At 39.6% G+C, this 27,549-nt stretch overlaps 1 long non-coding RNA gene across 2 annotated transcripts; it reads right to left on the reverse strand.

Annotated features, from left to right (window-relative positions):
- Positions 1-3,491: 3,491 nt before the first annotated feature.
- On the reverse strand, positions 3,492-27,299 carry LOC136154179 (uncharacterized). 2 transcript variants are annotated; one of them, XR_010660498.1, is made up of 3 exons: positions 26,093-26,219; positions 25,791-25,959; positions 3,492-3,818 (listed from the first exon to the last, which is right to left on the reverse strand). It is a non-coding gene; the product is annotated as an uncharacterized lncRNA (long non-coding RNA). The 2 variants fall into 2 exon arrangements; XR_010660497.1 differs by lacking the exon at positions 26,093-26,219 and adding an exon at positions 27,164-27,299 and having other exon boundaries at positions 3,494-3,818.
- Between the last annotated feature and the right edge of the window lie 250 nt (positions 27,300-27,549).

Here is a 27,549-nt window from a genome sequence, read left to right on the forward strand (position 1 = left end):
AGTCGTGTCCAACTCTTTGTGACCCCATGGACTGTAGCCAGGCTCCTCTATCCATGGGATTTCCCAGGCAAGAATCCTGGAGTGGGTAGCCATCCCCTTCTCCAAGAAATCTTCCCAACCCAGGGATTGAGCCCAGGTCTCCTGCATTGCAGGCAGATTCTTAACCATCTGAGCCACCAGGAAAGCCCCTCCTCAAATAATACCATGTAGGTATAAACAGTTAGAGGATAGGTGTCCTCCTCATTGATTGATTGATTCATTGATACATTCACCCCAGAAATGCCTACCGACTGCTTTCTTATTAATTTCTTCCAGGCACTGAGGATGTGACATTGAACCAAGACCCTGCACTCATGGAACTGAGAGCTGAATATTTAGAGTGGAGAAAGACAAAAAAGAAACTCAACAGGTATGGATGATCATTTCCATAAAGTAAAGCAACAGAGTGAAGAGGAATGTTCAGAAGGTAGTCACAGAAAACCTCATTGCAGATATGACATTTGAGCAGATTCTTGAAGGAGAACTGTGTACACACCTGCAGTGAGATAACATCAGAGAGAGAGGCAAGCTTCAGAACAAAGGCCCTAAAGTGGGAAGAAGCCTGATGTTTTGCAGAAGGTGTTCTTATATCAGCACATGACCACTGTAGCCAATTACTGTTTCCAACTTTTGGATTTTTGTAGAAAGTAAATGACTGTGCAACTTTGGTCCAAGTATACGTTTTAGAATCTGACCTTCTTATGAATTTAAAATGCTTTGGCTATCACTTGGAAAAGATTTAGGAAAGTTATCATCAACTGGAAGAAAGGATATACTTAGAACTTTACATTAGTACAATTTGAGTGGACATGCAGCTGGATGCAAATATTTATTGCCTAAAAAAGGTAGCTTTAAAAATGTTAGGCAACATTGTAACTCAACTCTACTCCAATATAAAATAAAAATTAAAAAATAAGAAATGTGTTAGGTATAAGATGACTGGTTTTCTGAGAGCTTTAAATATGTTAGTTTCAAGGGAATGATTTAACTATATAATCACAGATGTCTAATTTTAAGAGTGAACCTACTTGCCAAGTTATAATGATAGTGTTTCGCCAGGTGGTTAGCTCTTAGGAAAGAAGGATGGAATTTATAAAGTGAAGTAGGTTTTTGTTTTGATTGTTTTGTTTTCTTTTTAGATAAATTAAAAACAATTCCATCTATGAAGTATATTTTGTCATTACCTAAAAAGTCAGGGCATACATACCGAAGTAAGAAAAACAAATTGCTTGTACAAGTTTGGCTGAATCTTACCTTCAATATAAAGTAAAGCATTTATAGAACACACAAACTTGCATTTCATAAACCATTAAAACTAAATGTTCATAACTATATGAATAAGAAGACTAACAATTAAAGTGAGGCAAGGGTTTAGTTTGGTTAGTTTTAGCACCAAAATTCAAAGGATTATCTTTTATAAATTTTGGTGTATATTTAGATTAGAAGAATGGTACCTTTAATTCTCAAAGCTCACACTATTCTCCAAATCTTCCTAAATCTAAAGAACTATAAAGTTAAGACGGCCTTTTCCCCCAACTTTTAAGTTTATCTAGGTAATACAAAAAGGAAAAACTGTAGATAAAATTTAATGGAAGGCTACTCTATAGATTAGAAATAAAGTAAAGTGAAGTCACTCAGTTTGCAACCCCATGGACTGTAGCCTGCCAGGCTCCTCTGTCCATGGGATTTTCCAGGCAAGAATACTCGAAAGGGTTGCCATTTCCTTCTCCAGAGGATCTTCCCAACCCAGGGATCGAACCTGGATCTCCCACACTGCAGGCAGACGCTTTACTGTCTGAGCCACCAGGAAAGCTCTATAGATTAGTGTCAACCACTAACCAATAATACACATTTTAAAGATTAATAAAATACAGGGACTAGAATATATAAGGAATATACTGTAGCATAGACTATCAACCAATAATACATTTTATAAGTTTATAAATAAGTCAAACTAATCATGGCAAATTATACAATTCTATTATCTAACAATTAAGGAGACAACTAAACCCCAGGGACGAATAACTAAACTATAACCAAGTTAGTCACTGTTCAAGTCCTATTCACAGTGCAAAAAAATAAAACAAAGACAGTCATAAACCACAACCTATCCATACTGGATGAAGACCATTTATTTGAGGTATACACAATGGGAAAGAGCGTTAAAAGGGAGGAAAAGACTTATTAAAAGTTAAGCCTGCCACCTGCTGTTGGAAAGCCTGCCTGGAACAGGGATAAAGACCGTTTCTTGAAATGTTAACCTAGGATTTGAGACCAGGGGCAACCTATAAATCCAACCAAGAGGTCAAGACACCCACTGATGTTTAACACCAAGTTTCCCTGGAAATGAATGAAATGCTGCTTCAAGGGTTATTCAATGAAAAGAAGAGTAGACTTCCCGGTTTTTTGAGGGATTATCTGGATGATTCTACTTTGTCTCCCCAAAGTATCCCTAGGTTTACAAATTATAATTTGGGGAAAGAAATTTTGACCCCAAGTACTATATGTACAGGTAGTAAGTGAAGAGGGATGAACAATTTCATAGCACTGCTAGAACATTAGCTTTACCAAGTCAAAAACTGTAAAGTTTGGCTCTAAATTTGGCGGGGGCCAATCCTCATCCATGATTTTTCACATATTTTAGCACATGCACTAACAGCTTTCTGGAACTAAGTAGGAAGATAGTCGATTACTGCAGCATATTTATGGATTTGACAAAGCACACACCAGTATGTTACTAACAGAGTTTACTTCAAAAGTAAACAAAAATTGCCTCCCATGGAGTAGATCCCATGGTAAGTGTTCTTACCACACATATATTTAAAAAAGACAGAAGGAAGCTATGTTAGGTTTTAGATAGGTCTATTACCTGGATTGTGGTGATGGTAATGGGTGTTTGCATAAGTAAACTCATCAAGCTGCAAGCATTACATATGTGTGGTTCTCTGTACATCAATGAAGCTGTTTACAAAAAACAAAGAAACTGCCTCCCACGTGGTTAAGAACAAAAAGTCGAATTAACTCTAACTGTAGCCCAGGAACGAAAGGCACAGGGTGAAACTACGCCTGAGGAAAATCCCAACCTTTTAAATACAGGTGTCTAATTAAAGTAAGTTCTTGTGAACTCGGATTCCTTTTGTGTTACATTTGAGGATTGAAGCCAGGGTCTCACCATAACCAGCACATGGTTGCAGCCTGTCCAAGTCTTGCATACCTGAGGTCTTGTGACTACACTGACCAAAAACATTTAGACCAGCTGATGGTCACTTGATTTTCCTATCTCTTATTTAGTAAATTGCTCAGCAAGCAAGTCAACTTGGAGATTGCCGTGAACATTTTCTGATGTTCCTGCTCAAGACAAAAAAATCCTTGCCAGATAATTCTAGTCTGAACAGGCCTGTTTTGGCATGAGATCCTAAAACAAGCTTCTAAAGACGAAACCACTCACAGCCCATAAAGAAAGACTCAGACGAGTTTTTTAAAAATAATATTTAGCAATTAGGCACATGCCTTTAATCCTTCTCAACGAAAACCAAATTCTTTTAAACAACCATTCGATGAAAACATGAATCATTTTACTCATCAGAAGCACTCAGAGGAAAATAATAGTTTTCACCAAAGTAACTGCCTTTTTAAGGACAAGTTCCAGAAATTAATTGCTCTAAATCCATGTGCAAATATCTCTTTCTTTGTCACTCTCACTCTCTTTGAAAGAAACTTCTAAATTCTCTTCATACAATTGTTGGTGGGGTGCAGTAATGGTGAGGAAATTCTTATCGCTGAAAAAAAAAAGAAGTTAAATAATTTGCACCCTATCAATGATAACTTAAAAAAACAGTATCGAAGTAAGGTGACTGTTTTCTGAACCTGTAAGTAGTAGAGAAAAGCTCTCTCGTTTTTCAGAATCCCTGACATAGACTTTTAATCACAATTAACCCCTCACTATTCTATACCATTACTGGAGTCTTCCTAAAGTTGCCCTCATTTCTAAGCCTTGTGCTATTTTATAAAGGCATCAACATCACATATACCTAATACTTCATTTATAATCAAATCTCCACCAAGCCTCTGCTTTCACCATTATACAGAACTCCTTTTGTCACGAAAGTTCTCATGGTACAAAATTCTTCATTTGGTCTTCCTTGACTCTTCCCATCAAGTTTCACTCAGTTCAGATGGAGTAAGAAGCAAATCCTTGACCTCTGCATACTGCTTGCCCAGCTCCTCTTCTCCTTCTGCTGGGCCCAGCTCAAAGAGATTCCCGAAGAGCCTAGAAGAATTCTAAAAGGCTTTCCTGGAGTCCTCTGCAAAGTTAGCGACATGTCACTCAGGGCCAGCTCCCTCATCACTCAGTCTGTGTCTCAGGCAGAAACACAAGCCAAATGGTTCCTTATTTAGAAATATGTCTCCTCATTAGAATATGAGTTCTATGAGGGTAATACCTTTGAGATTCTGGAGTATTAGCAGATGCACCAGATCATAGTCATCTTTTAATAAATATTTGTCAAATAAAGAGACCCAAGTGAAATGTCTGGCACCTGTACTGATGCACTTCAAAAAACAAAGGGAGACCATCTCCATTTCAGGAAAATTCTTCTATTTCTTTATCCTTTAAACATCATTCACTTCCTAGCTTAGTTTTATGGTACTTTTCTATAATATTTGAGGGTGCCTATAGGATCGAGCTCTTTGTAAAGGAGGATATTTTCTGGAGAGAAGTGTGAACTAGTGAAGGGTGTGCCTCAAGGTGCACATTTCTATACAATCCCTTGTGTTTGTGTTAGTTGCTCAGTCAGGTCTGACTCTTGTAACCCTGGACAGGATCCTCTGTCCATGGAATTCTCCAGGCAAGAATACTGGAGTGGGTTGCCATTCCCTTCTCCAGGGGATCTTCCCCATTGCAGCCAGATTCTTTACCATCTGAGCCACCAGAGAAGCCACAATCCCTTGTAGCACAAGGAGAATAACCTTGTAGCACAGAAGAGTCCTTGGGGCTCAGGAATGCTATTCTGTCTTCATTCCATAGGACAAGCAAACTCTGATGAAATGGAAAAATTGAGACAATTGAATAGGTAATGGCAGAGGATGGGAGAAGAGGATAGAAGGAAGAACAAAGGGAACATCCAGAGGTTGCAATTCCTTTTGCTGTGATGGCTATGAAATGAAGTATACTGTGAGCAAATGAAGTCTCTTTCAAAAATCATACATGTCTATCAGCAGCTAACACTGAGCTTTAATTATTATGAGGTGTATGGTAGCACGCTGATTTTTAAAATTATGTGGTTTGTAAAATGGTTCATACCACAAAGGAAGAGAAGGGGAGACTATTAGATAAGTATGAAGATGTGGAAGGACTAATACAAATTATTAGAAAATGGTGGAGTGCAACTAGAGATTATCATGCTGAGTGAAGTCAGTCAGAAAAAGTTAAAAACTATATGATATCATTTATATGTGGAATCTAAAATATGACACAAATGAACCTATCTACGAAACAGAAACAGACTCACAGACATAGAGAACAGGGGGAGAGGGGAACCGATGGACTGGGAGTTTGGGATTAGCAGATGCAAACTATTATACATAGAATTCATAAACAACAAGGTCCTACTGTGTAGCACAGGGAACTATACTCAATATCCTGAGATAAACCACAATGGAAAGGAGTATTAAAAAGAATGTATATATGCATAACTGAGTCACTTTGCTGTACAGCAGAAATTAACACAACATTATAAATCAGTTATACTTCAACTAGAAAAAATAAATTAAAAAAGATTTTTTTTAATCTAATGTGTTGACCAAAAAAAGAAAGAAAGAAAGAAAATAGTGAAAGGCTGAATGTAGCATATTTCATACTGACACTATCTAATGACCAAGCAGTTACAACACCCAGGAGACATTCAGCAAAAAAGAACAGGATGAAAATGTGAATGCTACTTGTGCAACAAAGAGAAAACAGGAATGTGGAGATTTGTAGATTGCTCTGATATATGTTAAATAAAGGAAAAAGCGAGTAATTGGCTATTTTCAAACTTCTAGAGAAGGGAAGAAAGATAGCTGTACAAAGTCCAAACCTACACATCAAGTATTTGCTCAGAGTGGTCACCACCCAGGGGATGTGTGACCAGTTTCTCCAACTGGTGGTAAGGAAACCAAAAGTGCTTCAATGGTAATAACTCAGCACAAACAAAGGGCCTATAAAAGTCTTGCTGACAACATTTTTTCTCCCCCATTCTTCTCTTCTTATTAGTTGATGCTCACCAAGAAGGGTTTTTGTCAGGGCCTTTGACAGTATTGTAGAGCAAATGAGGGTGTTCAGAGAAACACTGTCGATCTAATTAAAGTCAGATCAAAAAAACAACAGAGGAAAATATCAACAGATCAAGCTCTCAGATTACAATTGAAGATGGATTTTTGAGATGGTCACAGAAATAGTCTGGAGTGGAAGAAGGCAAAGGGATACCAAAGAAGGAGGGCCACTGAAAAGTGACACAGAGGAAAGATATAGGTCAATACAGCTAAAAGATGGGTAAAGGAGAAGCCCAACACTGACCTACAACACTGAGACATCAATCAATGGGACAACAGCTTCATAGGCGTCCTTTGATGAACTAGGTAGAAGAGGAAGTTTATCAGATGGAGAAAACCGCAAGGATTCAGGAGTGACTCTCGGGTGTTTTTTCTTTTTTTTTAAAAAAAAAAGAAAAAGTGAGCATCTGGAGTCCAAGAGAAAGGGAAGATTATTCATAGGCCTGGGCAAAGTCAAGCAGTGAAGGAAGGAAGTCTTTCTTCCTGTGTCGGGTGGAGAGAGCAACAGTGGCAAACTTTATCGCTAGGTTGAAAGGGGAAATAACAGAAACAAAACTACTGTTTATATTGATGGTAAGTAACGCAGGGGAAATCTGGTTCCTTTTTCTATGAGTGAAGAAAGAGACCAGGAAAGGTACTTAGCACTGAAGGATAGTATAGCCTTGAAAAGACTGGCTCAGAGAGGACAAGAGAAAGTGTGTATGTTGTGGGGTATGGGGGACATGGTAATTGGGTGAGTATAGGTGGCGATGTGCTATAGAAGTCATTTTCAGTCAGAAAGGAACAGCAAAGGCCTCTCATTTAGAGAAGAGGCGGGGTAAAAGGAGCTCAGAAATGAAGGGTAACCCTTGAGGTCTAATGAGAATACACTAGATGTAACATGGCAATTCTAAAAGAGTGGTCAACCTCAGAGTTCGATGAGCAATCCAAACCACAAGCCCAAGCTTTCCTGGAGTATCTAGCCTGTGGCTATATATTCTATGGACATGTTGTTGTTGTTGTTTAGTCACTAAGTTGTGTCCAACTATTTTGCGACCCCATGGACTGTAGCCCGTCAGGTTCCTCTGTCTGTGGGATTCTCCAGGCAAGAATACTGGAGTGGGTCGCCATTCCCTTCTCCAGGGGATTTTCCTGACCCAGGGATCAAACCCTTATCTCCTGCATTGCAGGCGGATTCTTTACCACTTAGCCACCTAAGAAGCACCACATACATATTACAAGCCAGAAATGAACCCCATTTACCTGTTCCCTCTCCTGACTCCATGTCCCTAGCCCCATGTTTGATCCCCTGCCTCCCATTCCTTGCTGGTCGGCAATGGCATCGAACTCATTCAAATTTCTCACTGACAATTACTATTCATTCTGACACTCTCTTTTAAGTCCTAGCCTGATTATTGAACTTTTTATAGTCTGGGGAACAAACTGTAAAAGAACACATCCATACCACGATAATCCTTTTCATACTGATAATTAAACTCATCCTACTACTGGGAACACTAAAAGTTAATGCAAACCCTATGCTGATATAGAAGAGAGCTGTTAGGTACATACATCATCACTTTTCTTTCATGCCTGCTCCTATGGAAGCCAGGATGGGCCACAGAATCAGGGATGGAAAAAATGAAAGGACTTAAAAGGGTAGAATCTAGAGGATTTGGTGAAAAAAATTAAAACAAAAAAGTATTTCCTAGATTGAGTTTCATTATTAGACGAAATCTTACAGTCTTTGTGTGCTCTTATATCTCCAGCTTTTCTAAGGTTAAAGGAACCTCAATGAATTTTAAAATCATGAATAGAAAATTGAGAAGCCGGAATTCTCAAGACTCAGTCAAGAAAACATGTCATGTTTTGTTTTAGATATGCCAGTAGGGACAGACAGAAAACTCTTAAGAAAATTGCCATTTTACCAATATATCAAATAACAGGTTACAAAACAGCATTACTCAAAGTGTATTCTTTGGAGTATTAAACCAAGAGATGATTCACAAAACCCCCACAGTTCTTGGAATCAGATTTGGGAAATGTTGATGTACCATATGCCCCTTCTTGAAGTTTCGATACAAACATGAAAGGTTCTGAAAAGTCCTACAGGAAAGGAACCTATTTAATGTTGTTCAACCCAGTTTTCCCGAACTTATTGGACCACAGAATTTTTTTCCCGATCTCCTGAAAATCTGTTTTGTGAAATGCCATCCAAGACAGTATTAAAGCCTATATTGGTTGCCTCACAGTTTATCACAGGCTTCCCCAGAGGCTCAGCAGTTAAGAATCTGTCTACAATACAGGAGACGTGGGTTCAATCCTTGGGTTGGAAAGATTCCCTGGAGGAGGGTATGGCAACCCACCTCAGTATTCTTGCTTGAGAAATCCCATGGGCAGAGAACCTAGTGGGCTACAGTCCATGGGGTCGCAAAGAGTCAGACACAACTGAAGCGACTGAGCATGCACGCACACAGTTCATCACTTACTCTGGGGAGAAGTCTGTCAAGATTTGTGCCAAGGCAGCTGCTCGCAAACCAGGAATATGAAAAGGAAGAGGGATACTGAAGAGAGAGGGCCACTGAAAGTGACAGAGAGCAAGGAGAGATGTCAGTCAACACAAACAAGGAGAAAGGGGGTGCCAGGAAAGGGCCAACCTTCTTGGCTATGTAAACCCGCATGTGCTGTGCTTAGTCGCCCAGTCATGTCCAACTCTCTGCGACCCCATGGACTGTAGCCTGCCTGCCTTTAGCTCTGTATTGTCTCCTTTCCCAGCTACCAGTTTGTGGCTGGGACAAAAAGAATGCTTTCTGAGACCTTGGAAAGGAGAATTTAAAATTAAAGTAATCCAATGTACCAGATTTCATTTATTATGAAACATGGCATGGATGGATGGCACAGTGCAAATAGAGGAATTAAGCTCTTGTGTTCCCCTGATAGTTTTACAAAGCCACTTGCTCAGTACTGTGCCCTCAGTAATCAGGTCAGATGAAGGCAATCATATAGTAAACGTCAACACCCGCTGTGTGTACAGTACTGTCTGACTATCACAGCTCTTTCACATCTGAGTCTTTGACTCTTATAACAACCTTGTGAGGCCAGTGGTTGTGTTATTATCTATTTATAGATAGGGAAACAGGATTAGATGGGATCACAGCCATGAACACCTCATATACAAATAGATGGGACTCTACTAACTGCCTGACAAATTGATGAGCGAAAACTCCTGGCCAAATACTCAAAGACGTGAGTTTGGGGAAGTAGCAAGGTGCCACAGGGAGAATGGTGACCTCTGCCTAAGAAGATGGGGGCTCTGTGATCCAGGTAAACAGCTTGGCTTCACTGGGTCTCAGAATGCCTCCCAACCAAATGGGGATAATATTTATCCTACCTATAATGGGATCATTGAGATGACCCCAAAATTGAAATTTATGAAAGTACTATACCGATTTTCAAGCATGATGCAGACAGAAGAGATTTTATGTCTCTCACAAAGGTAGAATACGAAGGTAGCACCTTCCTGTCTTCGCAATCTGAACCCTGCTTCCGATGTTTTAGCCCTCATCATAAAGTGTGTTTAAGTTCAAATGCTAATAAACCAAACAGGCAGCTGTCCCCACAGGGCTGGACCAGATACCTTCTGAACCACTTGTTTCAATATCTTGTAAACAGGAGGAACTAAAGTGATGGCAACTATTATGTTCACAGTTTAACTTGGTTTCTCATCTATACTACAAGGTTATATTTCTATACCCAAATCATTAAAATTTCATCAGTTTTTTTTCCTCCTAAAAGATGCCAAGTTTTTATTTTATCAAGTAAGGGGCATCTTTAAATCCCTCCATAAAGATTGCTCCCTTTTTTAAATTGAGGAAGAATTAACACACAATAAACTGCACATATTTAAAGCATACAATTTGATGTTTTGGCATATGTCTGCACTCATGAAACAATCTCCACCATCAAGAGACTGAAATTATCCACCAGCTTCAAAGCTTCCTTGTGTTCTTTTGTAATCACTCCCACTTGCCCCACCAACTCCCCCACTCCAAACAACCACTGATCTGCTTTGTCATTAGAGATTGCTTTGCACGTTCTAGAATTTTATATAAATGGAATTATGCAGTATGTACTTCCTTGGGGGCTCTGCTTTTCTCATTTCTCATTCTACTTTTCTCATGTGAGGTAATCTGTGTTGTTCACTATATTAATAGCTCACTTCTTTTCATTATCGAGGATAATCTACCATATGTATACACCACAGTTGGTTGATCCATTCATCTGCTGGTGGATGTTAAGGTTGTTTCCAGTTTTTAGCCATTATTTATAAAACTGCTGTAAACATTCATGTACAAGTCTTCATAGAGACATATTCTTTATTTTCTCTAGGAGTGGACTATCTGGATGGAATAGTAGATGTGTGTTTATCCTTTTAAGAAACTATCAAACTGTCTTCTAAGACTTTTGTGCATTTTCACATTTTGACTTACATGTATTATAAGGATTCTAGATTCTCCAAAACCTTGCCAATACATGGTATGATCAGCCTTTTCAACTGCAGTCATTCAAGCAGGTGTGTAGTATCTCATTTTCTTCTTCATTTGCAAGTTCCTAATGACTAATGCTGAAACTCCAATACTTTGGCAACCTGATGCAAAGAGCTGACTCATTTGAAAAGACCCCGATGCTGGGAAAGATTGAAAGCGGGAGGAGAAGGGGACAACAGAAGATGAGATGGTTGGATGGCATCACCGACTCAATGGACATGAGTTTGGGTAAACTCCCGGAGTTGGTGATGGACAGAGAGGCCTGGCGTGCTGTGGTTCATGGGGTCGCAAACAGTCGGACATGACTGAGCGACTGAACTGAACTGAACTGAATGACTAATGCAACATTTCACGCAATGACTAATGACTACTGAACATTTCATGCAAAGATGGGCTCGATAAAGGACAGAAATGGTATGGACCTAACAGAAGCAGAAGATATTAAGAAGAGGTGGCAAGAATACACAGGAGAACTGTACAAAAAAGATCTTCATGACCCAGATAACCACAATGGTGTGATCACTCACCTAGAGCCAGACATCCTGGAATGTGAAGTCAAGTGGGCCTTAGGAAGCATCACTACAAAGCTGATGGAGGTGACGGAATTCCAGTTGAGTCATTTCAAATCCTAAACAATGATGTTGTGAAAGTGCTGCACTCAATATGCCAGCAAATTTGGAAAACTCAGCAGTGGTCACAGGACTGGAAAAGGTCAGTTTTCATTCCAATCCCAAAGAAAGGCAATGTCAAAGAATGCTCAAACTACCACACAATTGCACTCATCTCACACGCTAGTAAAGTAACACTCAAAATTCTCCAAGCCAGGCTTCAGCAATACACGAATCGTGAACTTCCAGATGTTCAAGCTAGTTTTAGAAAACACAGAGGAACCAGAGATCAAATTGCCAACGTCCGCTGGATCGTTGAAAAAGCAAGAGTCCCAGAAAAACATCTCTTTCTGCTTTACTGACTATGCCAAAGCCTTTGACTGTGTGGATCACAATAAACTGTGGAAAATTCTTAAAGAGATGGGAATCCCAGACCACTTGACCTGCCTCTTGAGAAACCTGTATGCAGGTCAGGAAGCAACAGTTAGAACTGGACATGGAACAACAGACTGGTTACAAGCACGAAAAGGACTATGTCAAGGCTGTGTATTGTCACCCTGCTTATTTAACTTCTATGCAGAGTACCTCATGAGAAACGATGGGCTGGAAGAAGCACAAGCGGGAATCAAGATTGCTGGGAGAAACATCAATAACCTCAGATATGCAGATGACACCACCCTTATGGCAGAAAGTGAAGAACTAAAGAGTCTCTTGATGAAAGTGAAAGAGGAGAGTGAAAAAGTTGTCTTGAAGCTCAACATTCAGAAAACTAAGATCATGGCATCCGGTCCCATCACCTCATGGGAAATAGATGGGGAAACAGTGGAAACAGAGGCTGACTTGATTTTTCTGGGCTCCAAAATCACTGCAGATGGTGATTGTAGCCATGAAATTCAAATAAAAGACACTTATTCCTTGGAAGGAAAGTTATGACCAACCTAGATAGCATATTAAAAAGCAGAGACATTACTTTGCCAACAAAGGTCCATCTAGTCAAGGCTATGGTTTTTCCAGTAGTGATATATGGATGTGAGAGTTAGACTATTAAGAAAGCTGAGCACCAAAGAACTGATGCTTTTGAACTGTGGTGTCGGAGAAGGCTCTTGAGAGTCCCTTGGACTGCAAGGAGATCCAACCAGTCCATCCTAAAGGAGATCAGTCCTGGGTGTTCATTGGAAGGACTGATGCTGAAGCTGAAACTCCAGTACTTTGCCACCTGATGCGAAGAGCTGACTCATTTGAAAAGACCCTGATGCTGGGAAAGATTGAGGGTGGGAGAAGGGGATGACAGAGGATGAGATGGTTGGATGGCATCACTGACTCAATGGACATGAATTTGGGTAAACTCCCGGAGTTGGTGGTGGACAGGGAGGCCTGGCATGCTGTGGTTCATGGGGCCACAAAGAGTCGAACACGACTGAGCAATTGAACTGAATGACTAATGCATGCAGGTAGCATTAAAGTGCTGGATTTAGGCTCCAGTCTCTTCGGAGGTTATTTTTTGGGTCTTCCCTTGTGGCTCAGATGGTAAAGAATCTGTCTTCAATGTGGGAGACCAGGGTTCATTCTCTGGATTGGGAAGATCCCCTGGAGGAGGGCATGGCAACCCACTCCTGTATTCTTGCCTGCAGAATCCCCATGGACAGAGGAGTCTGGCGGACTACAGTCCATGGGGTTGCAAAGAGTCTGACAAGACAGAGTGACTAAGCACAGCACAATGACTAATGATGCTGAATGTCTTTTCATGTGTTATTTGTCATTTTTGTCTCTTCTTTAGTGAAGTGTTTGTTCAAGCCATTTGCCCATTTTTTCTATGTTGTTTTTTTTTCTTATTATTAAAATCTTCAAGTTTTTTTTTTTAACAGTTGGTACAAGACTGGTAACTAAGAATTCAATCAAAATTTTACATAATTCATGGGTATCCATGAAGGTAAAAACTTGACAATGATTACTTCCTAAAGCCTACGCTGAAGTAAAACATTCTCTAAATGTTAGGGCAAACTTGAAATTCTTCTTAAGCTTGAAAAGAACTTAATTATTCTTTTTATCAGTATTGCTGCTAAGTCTACACAGGTTCAACTTAGTAAAAAAAAAAAATTGCATTTCCATGTACTCTACTAGTGCCCAAACCATCTTAGTTCTTCCTTTGTACATTAGCTGAAAATCACCAAATTTTGTCTTGAAGTCGAATTTCATACTTTGTACTAATTATGTTCTAATATCATAAGATTCTACTTTTCAGAAATGATGTTTTTATGTCAAATGTGTGCCTACATTCACAAAGTGACAAAGGCTAAAACCTCTGTCACACTATGCCAGCAGCCATAGCTAAAATGTGGTTTGCAAGCATGAAAATGAATTCTCCTTTAAGGTCTGTAGAGTAGGCTAGACGTGAGGGCTGCTACGGGCTTTCCTTTGAGGAAAAGCAAGCCCAGTTCTGCTGTGCAGGGCATCGGTTCGCAGCTCAATTGTTACAGTTGATGTGGGTTTCCTTTTAGATGCCTGGAAAATGACTCTGCTGACCACATCCACATTCTGAAATACTTTTTGAGAACTTGTAACCAAACTGCAGGAACTGACTCATTTTGCAGTGCCCAGCTACCACACAATCGTACCAGAATAGACTCCAGTCAAAAGCAGAAATAGCGAGGTCTCAGAACACAGGCAACAAATTGTCTCTTTACATGGTGGGGAGAGAGGGGGAAATCCCAGGGCACATGGGATGAAATGGCTCAAGCCCTAGAAGACCGTCAAGACGTGACCAGTCTGAGGGGAAAGACCAAACAGAACACATGACTTCATGGGCAATATAGGTGTTACCCTCAAAGCTTAAAGCCAGAGGCTGGTGAAAAAAGGACCTGAATGTCTAGGTCCCTATAGTGCACCTAGAAAGTAGATTCAGTTGAGAGAGATATGTGCAGGAGAATCTGCAGGAAGATAGTGTGTCTTGAATGCCCATTCTGAAATTCCTTGCTCAAGAGGTTAGGAGCCTGCCCCTCGTCTCCAAGGAGATGAGCAGGAATGGAATCCCAGCAAGGATGCCAGAAAGAAGTCAGGCCAGGACCCAAGGACACCAGCACTTAGGACCAGAGATTTGCTGGTACTCTAAGGTTCCCCTTCATCCTTTGTTATTTATTTCTACTTCTTTCTTTCTCAGTTCCCAATGTGGTCCATCCAACTGGGTCAGCTTCCTCGTGATCTGCTAATTCTTACTCCCTCTCTCAGTGCAGTTCCTACTTAAGGGGCAGGATGAAAAGGAGCACACGAGGCCCTCCTCCACAAAACACTCTATGTTCCCAAATTACTGATTTCTCCTCCCCACAAGGGAAACTGCCATTCTCTCAGTCAGTTTAAGCCAGAGGCAGTAAGGAAATCCGGTCCAGTTGAACTAAACTATAAATGACAAAAGCAGTAACTCTTTCCTGCAGGTGGGTCTGTGGCTACAAGAATACCAATGATAACCTAGATGCATAACTAACTAGTCGGGCTAGGGGATAAAATTTAGATGTGAAATCTCAGGTGGTGTAAAATAAGATAAACCTGGACAATACCTCCAAATAGCTACCAAGTACATCTGCTAAGCCCTGGTTACATGATTCAATGTTTGATAAGGCGACCTCTATACATACTTTATGTCTCATCTCACTTCACGCCTCTTAACAGATACAGTCCCAGAAAACAGAAATTGTGTCTACCTTATGCAAAAGGTAGAACTTTAGTATCAGATGATGAAAATAAAAGAATGACAAGGGGATGCAACACATTTACAGCAGTCAACGCTATTTTTAAGAAACTACAATTGTTTTTAACACAAATTAAAAGAAAAAAATGTAGACAGAACCCCCTTCTTCTCAACTGGTCAACTGGTATGACTTTCCCACAATCCTGTTCTGCCTCCAATTGTAAAATGAACATGTATGACACGACTTCTTAACCTATGTCAAACAGTAAATTTTCATACAGATTTCTAAGAGGTAAACTATCAATTGGTTGAACTGAAAACTAGGAGCTATATAAATCACTTCGAACATAGAATTAATTAAAAACCACACAGTTCAAAAGTCTAAACTATTTATCACTGAGTGTAAAATCAGCAAAGATAGGTCTCTTGGAAAAGTGAGTTTGGGCTAAGTATAAATGGAATTGAAATGGTTCACTGCTAGAAAACTGAGTACTCCATGCCTCTAAGGAATAGATGTGACAGGAAAAATTACCCACTTATGGATCTTCAGCTGATAAGGAGTTGATAGCTCAACTTTATCTTTCTTTACCAAGGTTTTCATATCATCATAATTTAAATGACAAAAGTAGCATTTCCCTACACAACTTCTACACACTCTGGTTATGAGGGACAATGGACTAGACTCTCTAGGATCTTTACAGAAGTCACCTGTCCCTTTGGAACACCATCTTCCTTCTCTTCAGTTACCATTTCCTATCTTGTAGCTCCCCAAGTGGCTCAGTAGTAAAAAATCCACCTGCCAAGCAGGAGATGTGGGTTCAATTCCTGAGTCAGGAAGATCCCCTGGAGAAGGGAATGGCAATCCACTCCAGTATTCTTGCCTGGGAAATCTCATGGACAGAGGAGCCTGGTGGGCTCCGGTTCATGGGGTCGCAGAGTCAGACACGACTCAGCAACTAAACAACAAGAACAACTTTCTTGCAGCTTCTTACTACGGCCAATAGGGCCCTACGTGATCTGCAACTTACTACATCCCACTCCTCAGCTACTACTTTCCCCCTTGCTTGCTGCTCCACACTGACCTCTTTATTGTCCCTTGAACACACCAAGCTTGTTCCCTCCTCCAATACAATGGTTTTGTTTTCTCTGCCTAGAATCCTCTTCTCTCACATTCACGCATGGCTCTCTCCTCGCTTAAACAATTAAGTCTGCACAAATATTGCAACATCAGAAAGAACTTTCCTGTCAGTTCTGGACGAAGTAGCTCTTTCTCAGACCCCTGGGTACTCTCTCTCTGTTGAAACAGGCTTTGTTTTTTCTCTCTAGCATCTTTTAACGCCCGGCATCTACTTATTTGTTCAATCACTGTCAGCCTGCCCCATCCATGCAATCCTGGAGCTTGTTCACTGTTATATTCCCAGACCAGGAACATCATCTGATATATGGTAGGTGTGCAATACATTTTGGTAAAATGAACGTTCCCCACCTGACAGCTTTGTCAACTGTTCTGCTATAAGCCTTACAGGGTCTGGTTGGCACCTGGAACAATTTTTGTTAACATCTTACCAAATACCCCATACTTCAAGGGCCAGGTGGATAGGAGCTATAGGAAAGTTTTCTTTTTTTTCCCCCAGCCTGAAGAGAAATTGTGCAGAGGTTTTGGGAGAAATAACAGTTTCTTTATAGTCTCCCTGCTATCCAAAGGTAGAAGATACGTGAAACTCTTTTCGAGTATCATTGCCAAACAGGATGGAGGAAAAGGTAGAAATTTACTATCTTTACCAACTTAACTTGTCCCAAACTGTCCTTAGGTGATCTAGCTCAGAGAGAAGAGCCTTGAGATTATGAGCCATCCTTTTAGAGGCTGAATGATTTTGCTTTTAAATTTACATTAAACATTTCCTTCCATTGGGCCATATATATCGCTGTTGATGTAGACTTTGCATGTCATGCTGAAAGATATAAAGCAATTTCATTGCCTTTCTTGCTATAGTCACACCTGTATCAGAAAACAAAGTTTGCGCCATTACAAATAATTTGAAGGGTTAGTTATGTGTGTTTTGAAAACTATGGAAAATAACACTCAGGTTTAAAGCACAAGTAAACATAATGACTGTCTTGAGAAAGAGTATTCCTAACTGTAGCACAGTGACAAGTAACACTTCTTTAAATGTTGGTAGTTTAAGCCCTCTTCTCTATCCTCATCTCCCCCAGAGAGAGAGAGTATCCCTCATTTTTCCCACCTTCACTTACAGATATTTTCAAAAACTCCTAATATATTTAATTGAGGGCAGGACAGGACTTCTGACATCAAAATTGATTTAAATTCTATTTTTAAATTATTTTCCAAGACACCATTGTGGAACCCTTTGTTGTCTCATAATTTTCTTCAGAGAAATGAGTCAAAAACTCAGGGGAATTCTTAGACTGGATTTACTGATGGATTTCCTATTATGAGCCCTTTTCCCACCACCATTAAAGAAGGAAAGAAAAATCATTTCTCTGCATTATTTTCCTGTCAGGAGCCCCTTCTTCCCCTTACTTTAAAAAAGAAGTCCAAGCAAGATGCTTAGATTTTGATGAATGTCAGTCTGTGAAATGTGCCTTGTCTCCAAGATGGCAAAGTATCAGATAAAAGATGTAGTCATTGAGGTGAAACAAATAAAGAGTGAGTTTGTAGTTACTCCTCTTCCTTCTCCTAATGGACCTCACTCTGTCCTTTCTTTCATCTGTCTGCAGGTAAGGACTGAATGAGTTAGATGAGAATACAGACAAATGAATGAATGAGTGAACAAATGAAAGAATAAAGATAGGTATGCTTTAATATATCCTCTTACAGGCAGGCTCAAACCAAGGCCAGGATAATTTTTAAAGAAATTTCTAAGCATGCTGAACCCACAGGGTAGGGCAGCCTGCCCTTGCCTTCTAAACCTAATTCTCAAGCTATATTTGAAGAAGGAGGAGATTCTCAAGGTGAAACTCCTTTCCCATATTCTGAAAACTAACTCCTCATCCAAACATGGGGTTTTATGCACATAGATGGCTTCTTATAAATCTTTGCTTAGAAATTTTGCCCCTCTAGATCGTTCCCAGAATGAGATGAAGATAAAAGAGAAAATACGAGTAATTACTAATTCTTACTCATTTTATTTTCTATGGGTGAATGCTATATCAGATAAAAGAGTCTTCAGAAAGGTTGACGAAAGTGCATCCTGAGGACCCAAATGCTCACACACTTCTCCCTTCCACCCCCACCTTCAAGTGAAAACATTAGAGAAAAAAATAGGGGAAGTTACATGAGTAAGTGTGTTAGTGCATGAGATCAACTGAAAACAAGGAATTCCCCTCTTGGACTTCAGTGGCCTAATTAAAACTCATAAAACACAAATGACTAAAACTGCTCCCATCTATTTGTGAAATAAGCAGCAAAAAAGTCAATTCTGTATTTCAATATTGAGAGGGCCAGGCCTGGAAGATGTGACACTTTGCAGAATAGAGATGAGAAGACCATTTCTGAGACTTTCAGGTTCAGTCAACTTTTATTCTGCTTTCTGTCTGAAGTACTTACCATCTATACTAGTGACACCATTTGGATATAGATTTTGGTCCCACAGCTTATCATCTGAGTGGTCCTAAGCACATTCCTTTACCTCTCTGTGCCTTAGTGCCCTCATCTATGAAATGGGCATAAGAATTGCACCAATGGATAGTCAAGAGAACTAAACAGGTTGATGTGGGCAGAGTCCTCACAACTGTGCCTACCCCAACCATTGGAAGTGTGCCAGAAATGGCAGCCACCATTATCATCACTGTTTCACTTCATCTGATGTGAAGAAAAGCATATCACTTAGAATGGATCCATAGACTTTGAGACTAAACTGAAGTCTGGTCCTAAAAGGATCTGGGAAGGAACTCAAGTGTGTGAAGTACCATCATTCCAGGAACCACCACATGTGCTTTATGTGTGTTCTCTTATGTCAGTCCGGGGAGCTAAATCCGTTCTCTGGGGCTTAGGGGCAGAAATGGGAATCTGGTTCCTCACTCAGCCAGTAAAGGGCCAAGTAAGCTTAAAGCATAAGTCTATTTGCTTCCAAAACCTGGGTCGCTTAGGAAGCAAACACATCAATGGCTGCTGTGAAAAGGCACCTTCTTTGGGTTATGGGAACCACTGTCACATACTTGATATCCACTGGAAAGTGTATGGATGTGTGGAGATTTTTTTCAGGTAATCAGAACTTTGAAAAAATCTTATAACATTTCACTGGGCCTGTACAAAATCACTGAGTTTCTCTCATTGTTATGAACTCTAATCTTGCTTTATATCTCTTACACAAATCCTAATTGAGAGAAGTCAATGGGTTCTCATTTGAAAAGTCTGTGTCCATCTGCTTTAAGAAAGGTGGGAAAACTAAGCTTTCTTCCAATACTACCACCAGTCATGGGCTTTCAGTAGAACAGGTGCTAAAGACAGAAAGACAGAAAGGGAAGATGATTTAAAATAAAACCTTAGCTTGCTTTCCTTAATCAATGACTCCATCTTCTACCTTAATCAGCTATATTTTGCTTTTAAGCAAGTTATTACTTTGATAGATTGACAATTTAAAAGAAAGCAACTAGAAACTATTTTGTTATTAAAATATAGCTAAGAAAAACAAAAGGTCTTAATTATATTGACTTAAAAGAAAATTTTATATTCAACTTTTATACACATCTGTTCCTTTAAGAATTTATATTCATTATCCTGACTGTAGTGATGATTTCACAGGTGTATAAATCTCTCAAAACTTATCAAGTTGTATGCTTTTTAAACTGCAGTTTGTTATATCTCAATTATACCTCAATAAAAATGTATGTTAAAAACCTTAAAAAAATTAAGAAAATCAACTCCATGAGAGCTCTAATGGTGAATATATATGACAACATTGTTTACAGTTAATAATATCTATGTATTTTTTAATTTTATATTTTAGACTATCCTAAACACTTTGGCATGTATAAACTAGAATAAATATAAGACTGAAAGAAAATAGGTTACACAGTTGAGAATTTAAGAACTTGAGGCAGGAAGTGTCCAAAATTAAATCATTTACGTCCTTTAATATATAGAATGATTATTCTATATTAATTAAAATTTTTTTTTTCAAAGAACAGCAAGTAGGCAAGTTTAAGATGTTTTCACTGTACAGTTCTCCAGTTCCTTATCTAAATTGAAAGTAGTTCATAAAATATAAAAGTAAAGTAATTACTTCTCCTTAGTAATTTAAAATTGTCATGATTTTTAAAACACTCAATGATTATATTCAAATTTGGCTAAGTTTCCTCTCCTAAATGAAGACACGGGTTCTCCAAATTTTGATTGCACAATCAAAACAGTTTAAGAAAAAGAAATTGTCATGGTTGCAAATATAAAAATGGTAACAGTAAGAAAAATCCAATGAGCAGAAAAAAATTCCACTATTTCTAACAGTCTGAGACTGATAGGAAGAGTGAGTTTGAGTAAGGACATCAAAGAGAAATAAATCTAAGACCCTTAGATTTGTTCCAAGAAAACATAGCTGCTAGTGCTTGACTGAAAGGCCAAACCAATAAACAAGCACAAATATAGCGTGTCAGAGGTAAGCGCTCAGAGGGAAATTAAGCAAGACAGTGGGATAGGGAAGTTGGGAAGTAAAGGGGGAGGTTGCTATCACCTTGGAATGAATTTTAACACTAGAAACACAGAGGTATTGGAAAGATACCTTATAACACTTCTTTGAGAAGTATTGTTAAAAGCATCCTTTTGTGGATACAGGGTCCTGCAGCTCAAGGTCCACAGGGACCTGTGCTATGTCCAACGTGGCTCGCATGCCAAGGAGCTCATTCCCTCTGAGGTGATCCATGCCCTTCTCAGAGCCCAGACCTCCTGGTGGATTAAAGGCCCAAGAAATGTCTCCAAAAGACTTTCCCCACTATTCAAGATCATTTCCTTGTGGGTGGAGGAAAGAGTTATTCTGTGCATCTCCATTTTTTCAAGATAAAGAAGTCAGACTGACTGCTGATGGAGCGCCTATTGGGAAGCCTGTAATGACATGAAGAGCCTCTCAGAGCCCTGGAATGCCCACCCTCCCACCCAGGAAAACCATTCCACAGCAGGCCCTTGGTAATGACCATGATGGTGATGTCATCAGCTGCCAATGATACCAGGTGCAGGGTGACCAGGAATAAACAGCTGAAACTCCCCGGTAACTCAATGGAGAGGTCCAGTGCCATATCTTTAAGCCTCCCACATACCTGAAGTGGATTCACTAAGAGCAGACTGCAGCTAGACTGCTTGCTTTCTGATCTTGGCTCTCATCACTTCCTGCCTGGGACACGTTGGGTAAGTTGCTTCACCTTGTTTCTCCATGTAAAGTGGGAATAACAGCCCTATCTGCTCTCTTCAGTTTTTGTGAGAATTACATTAGTTAATAGGTGAAAGCATTTTACATCAAAACACATCTACTGAGCATCTGCCATGTGCCAGACGCTGTTCTAGATGCCAGTGCCTGGTATATAATGTGAGCTCAATGTATACCAGTAATGAGAAGTCTACAAACCCTTATCTGACTCTCAGATTGATTATGATGATGGTGAATTTAAACCCCAGTACTTCATGACCAAACACGTTAATAATTTCTACAGTAAAACATACAAACATTATACTAAGTAGGATAAACAAAGACTATAAATAGCTTCATGCCAGTTTAGGTCAGGATTTGCCACCAAAATGTTTACATTCAAACCTTTTGCTTGTCAGATGTTTTAATTTCAGAAGCAATGGTGGACCTATATAAGGGGCAAAACCCATTGAAATCTGCTTTTCCTTTCTAACTTCTGGACATGCCGTGTGTGAAAGTGCTAGTTGTTCAGTCATGTCTGACACTGTGCAACCCTATGGACTGAAGCTCACCAGGCTCCTCTGTCCATTTAGAAACAAAGACCTGGGAACTAGGTATACTCATTGCTACCAAGGTGTCACTGCTTCTGTGTTCTCTCAGTGGATAAAGCTGGGCCATGTGTGTTTGCATGGGCTGTGCTGTGATTAGTCATTCAGTTGTGACCGACTCTTTGTGATCCCATGGATTGTAGCCCACCAGGCTCCTCTGTCCCTGGGATTCTTCCCATCCCAAGGATCGAACCCAGGTCTAGACATGCTAATGACTGAATAAATAGTCAAAACCATTTAGGAGCAGAAAATAGGAAGCCCTTCAGGCATGGGAAATCCACAACTGCACAATTAATCTATGCTAAATATAATTCAGGAAATCAGTCTAGAATATTCATTGGAAGGACTGATGCTGAAGCTGAAACTACAATACTTTGGCCATCTGATGCAAAGAACTGACTCATTTGAAAAGACCCTGATGCTGGGAAAGATTGAAGGCAAGAGAAGAAGGGAATGACAGAGGATGAGATAGTTGGATGGCATCACCGACTCAATGGTCCTGAGTTTGAGTGGAGTCTGGGAGTTGGTGATGGACAGGGAGGTTTGGCATGCTGCAGTCCATGGGGCCGCAAAGAGTTGGACATGACTGAATGACTGAACTGAACTGAACTGAAATATCGAAACAATCCTTCACCCCTCCAACAAAGTGTGCCATAAGCTTCTCTGTCAACCAATTTATTTCCGCAAATGGCAGGTCTTGGGTTTAGGTTCATATACTTAAAATTTACCACTATTTTAATAATACAATCCTATCTTTCCTATGGAAAAAAGACAAGTTATTAAATGATTTTAAAAGCTGACTTAAAAACATAGACCTTCAAAGAATACAGGATGCTCTGTAGTTAGTCTAGGGGAAATGAATAAACGTTACACCAAAGAGGTAAACTATCTTGCTACCAAAGGAATTTTCTCCACATTGCATTTAAAGAAATATTTGCAGCTCTTGAAGAGCTATACAATAACTGGTTCAAGATGTTCACACTGCTGGTCAGCACTGGATAAAGGACTTGCACAAACGCATGGAAACTGGCTTCTCTTGCCTCTTTGTTACCCCCATATGTTGTTATTTACCCTCCCCAACTTCTCTGACCCCTTTCCACTTATTTTATACTCAAGTATTGCTTTGTTCAAGACTTCTGTTTACCACTCCCATGGCGATCGGTACACAAAGGCAAGTCAGGAAAACATGGAAGGAACGGAGATACTTATGTTGCTTCATGGTTTTTTCCCCTTCTCATTATCCTCCTACTCAGTGAGACTGTAGTGGGAGGTCTGAATGACATTTGCAAACCGAGAACTTAAAGTTACATTTCAACACTCAGCCCCTCAGTTGTCATAGGAACAACACTAGGAGGCTTATCTAGGTTCTGACAAACAGTCACTTGTTCTGCTAGTGATTAAAGTTCCCCCTTCCAATCAAATATATACACACATACATATCCATACCTCAAAACATTTAGTTGGGTAGACCTGTATACCACACCAAAAATGTAAAATACAAGCCCAAAGGGAAAGAGTTTATATTCCTGGATTTGCAAATATCAATACTATTTGAGAGAAACTATTTTGAAGTCTGTCCCTTGACCTGAGTTCCTTCAGTTTACAACTTTACATACCCACATAGAGACATGTGTGTGCCATTAATATCTTTTAACAAGATATACAAAAAATTTAATACTCTCCATAATCCCAGCAGAGAATTCAGGGCAGTGCTCTGTTATTTATTTTACATGTATTTTTTAAAATTAATAAATGCTAACAGAAAAGAGCACACAGAATTAAAAACATGAAGATTTATTAGAGAAATGCTTCTGAATACACTTTCTAGCATTTACTGTTTCAACCTGCTTCTGTCATATTTTTGTCATTCAAAGCAATGGCTTCTAAATGGATGAGTAAAACCTAAAAATTATATAGAGGCTTTCTTTGCATTAAGCACAGCAGTATTTAGACAGATTATTAAATCATCATGTTTCTCCCAAGTATTTACATGAAATACAGAGCTGAAAACAATTGTGAATCACTAAACACAAGCTAGCAGTTGGATATAAATTACCTGTAAATATCTTAATGTCTTGTCACCACTTCTCTGTCTCTAAGACTTTGAAACCTACAAATCCATGTACTTCAAGAAAAAGAGTAGCATTTTTCTGTATCCTCAACCACACTTTAATTAAGTCAAATAAGCTGTAATATTAACAAGTTTGGATCACCAGTCTGATTTATTGGAAGACCTGCCCTTAATGACCACGCTTACCTTGCTTTTTATCTATTTCTTTGAAAATAAATACTTCTACAGAAGTCTTGAGAGCTACTAGTCTGAGAAAAATGATCTTAAAAACTCTTCAAGTATAAGCTGGAAAAAAAGACCAATTAACAGATCCCACTAGATTCATCTTTCTCCCTTCCACTCTCACCTCACTCTAGTGCCAACAAGAGAAACTGTAGAACTGCTATCCTGCTTTTTACTATACATTTTCCCCTTTTGAGTTAAGGATTTCAAGATTTTGAAAGTGAAAACCCAAAGTCAGAAACGCAGATTTAATTTTCATTTTGAAATAAGGTATTTTTGAGAAGTAAATTAATAATATTGTATTCTCTATAACCCCAAACTTACAATTCTGTCACTAATAGTTTTATTATACATATTCACATTCATAAAGGGAGATCATCAAAATAACCTACATGTTTACTGGCAGTTAAAGGACAAAATATTTTTCATCTGATTCTATAAGTGGACATCACATGATTACTTCTACAGACCAATAAGAAACTGGTAAAATCAGAGAGCCACCATCCATTCTGGATTTATTTTCTTATTTTATTCAACTTTTCCAACACAGTCATCCTTAAGAAGCCAAATCAAGAAACCAGACACGCATGCTTAATGTAAAATTGTGTTTCCTTATGGTTCATGAACAAGAAACTATTGTATATAATACAGTTATTCAAAGCATTATTGTATTTCTCTGGAAATTTAAACATAAGGGCCACTCAGGTTTAAAATTAGAAAAGTGAATTTGAGGTTTCAGAGGGAGACACAGGCACACCAGTAAGAACTGCTAATCATGATTTCTCAAAATGTCTCTCAAAAATAAACCATATAGAAATAACTACCCTTTCATTGTATTAATGTAATCAAATGGGACAGTCTTAAAATTCATGTCACAAATGTAAAATAAAAAATCTGTTACCATCTGCCTTTCATAATTGGTAGGAAATTTTTTGAATGCATTACTTAAACTTTCATGTTATAGAATTCTAACTGAATTCTGGACATCCTGGGGTAGAAGGAGGAAAAGGAGGGCAAGTTGACTAATTCTGAAAGCATCTCTTCAAGTATCTATCACACATACGGTTCAGACTAAATGGAAATCTATATCCATGGAATGCTAATGCCACAATTCTACCAAAAAACTCATTTTTCTTTTCTTTTCCCTCATATTTGGCTAAACTGGTAATGCTCAGCTCATCTTTGTTAATTACCTGGCTTCTTCTCAGCCTTTATGCTATATTCTCGAGCTGTTCCTTTTTAGAATTCCGCACTCTGTTTATATGTTCTTTAGCTCAACACAGTTGTTAGGGGTCTGTGAACAATTTTACAATTCCCACACACAGCATATGATATCTATTAGGGAGCAATGCCACTTTTCACTTACCAATTCTGGATAAAGCAGTATTTCCTGGTGACAGAATGCTGCTGCTTCCGTTCGCTAAAACTCCCTCTTCACAGCTTGATAAATCTGATTAGAAAATGTCTTTGTTCCAGATCACACGAGGCGCTTTTTTCCTATGAAAGTTTTCTAAAGAGTTATCTGCATTTCATTCCTGTGACAAAACGAATAAGAACAAGGGGGTGGGGGGGGGGGGACAGGGAGTAAGTCCACACAAGTTCCTGGCAAAGATTTTTAGCTGCATTTTTCTGAGTTTAATCAGTAAGCTACATTAAAGTGACAGTTACCAGTTCAGGGAGCCAGAGTTTGATCAAGGCAGCCACAACCAATTTGGGTGTCTTCCACTGATGTGCAGACCCCAAGGAAGTGGTCCCTTGGTCATCTATCACATGTGGCTGAATCACTGGACACCCATCGCCACCCCCGCCTCCTCCCCTCCCACCCCCGGCCCTTGTTGAGCAGCAGCTCAGGCAGGAGAGTGACTGGTCGCCCAAAGCGGGACTTCTTATAGGGACCCGCCAATTAGCTGCTGACCAATCGCAGGCAGCACCTAGTACCTAAGTCACGTGACAGGGCAGTCCCTATGACTGCAGGATTTCTGAATTACTGGGGTTACACAAAGGACACTCATTCAGGAAAAGAGGGGGGAAAAAAAGCCATAAGCCGAAACAGAAAACGCCCAGGCTGTGACAACTCCGGCTTTAAAATAGGGAACACCCGAGCCTCACACACACAGACAAAAAGCCACCACCAAGCCAGGATGGAAATCAGAGGAGTGCCTGGCACATATTAAAAAATAATCCCCAAGCCGAGGCTGAGTTTACAAACCCACTTCAGCTATAAATCTACTCCTCCTTCCCCTTTCTCTTCAGTCTCCCCAACAATTTTGCATTCTTAACTTCTTTATTCTAAAAAGCTCTCCGGTGAGCCTCCGCACAGCGGCTGGAGGAAAAAATGGGTGAGACACAAGAGCCCCCGCTCTTTTCAGCCCCTCCAAATACCACTAAAGGAGATTCAAAGTCTGCTGTGAAAAAGTTTCTTAAACGAAATACATTTATCTCAAAATGGTTGCACAGTTCAGACAAAATTAAACACAGTCAGGACCAATTTGCACCGTAACGACCAAATCATCAGTTTCCCCCCACCCCTTTCTTTCTCCCACTCTCTCTCATGTAATCATTTTGGACTGTTCACATTGAGAACATTCTCGTTAAGTAAATGAGCCCCCCGCTTAGTGAGCCAGCTACTAATTTATCTAACACCCCCAATGAAGTTCTCAATTATTTTTTATATCCTAGGAAACATTCAACTGTGAACACCCTACCATTTCATTATCCCCCACCCAAAATGGTACTTACATTTGTTCTTTGTTTAGTCTGTCCGGTTTCTCCCTCTCCCCTGGACATTTGAAGCCAAAATATGGACATAGCTTCAACCTTCAAATCTAAAAGGCCCTATTTTGATCGTGCAAGGCTGCAAGAGCTCCTTCTCCGAGGCAAGCCGGGAACACTGTGCTGCTTGCCATTCCCAATTTATGGAAGGAAGCGTATGTCAAACAAACCAGGTGATGACTCAGACTGCCTCCCCCAGCCACGTTTTCCCTAGAATGGGAGGGTAGCGTAAGTGCAGCCCATTTGGATGTGACTCAGTTTTATTAGACTGATGATTGTAGTTAATCTGACAAGCTCACATTTTTTTCTTTTATAACTTGTACATTTCAGGACCACAAGGCAGATTCTAAATG

The sequence above is a fragment of the Muntiacus reevesi genome, chromosome X (assembly GCF_963930625.1).
Source record: "Muntiacus reevesi chromosome X, mMunRee1.1, whole genome shotgun sequence".
In the NCBI taxonomy this organism is placed as follows: domain Eukaryota; kingdom Metazoa; phylum Chordata; class Mammalia; order Artiodactyla; family Cervidae; genus Muntiacus; species Muntiacus reevesi.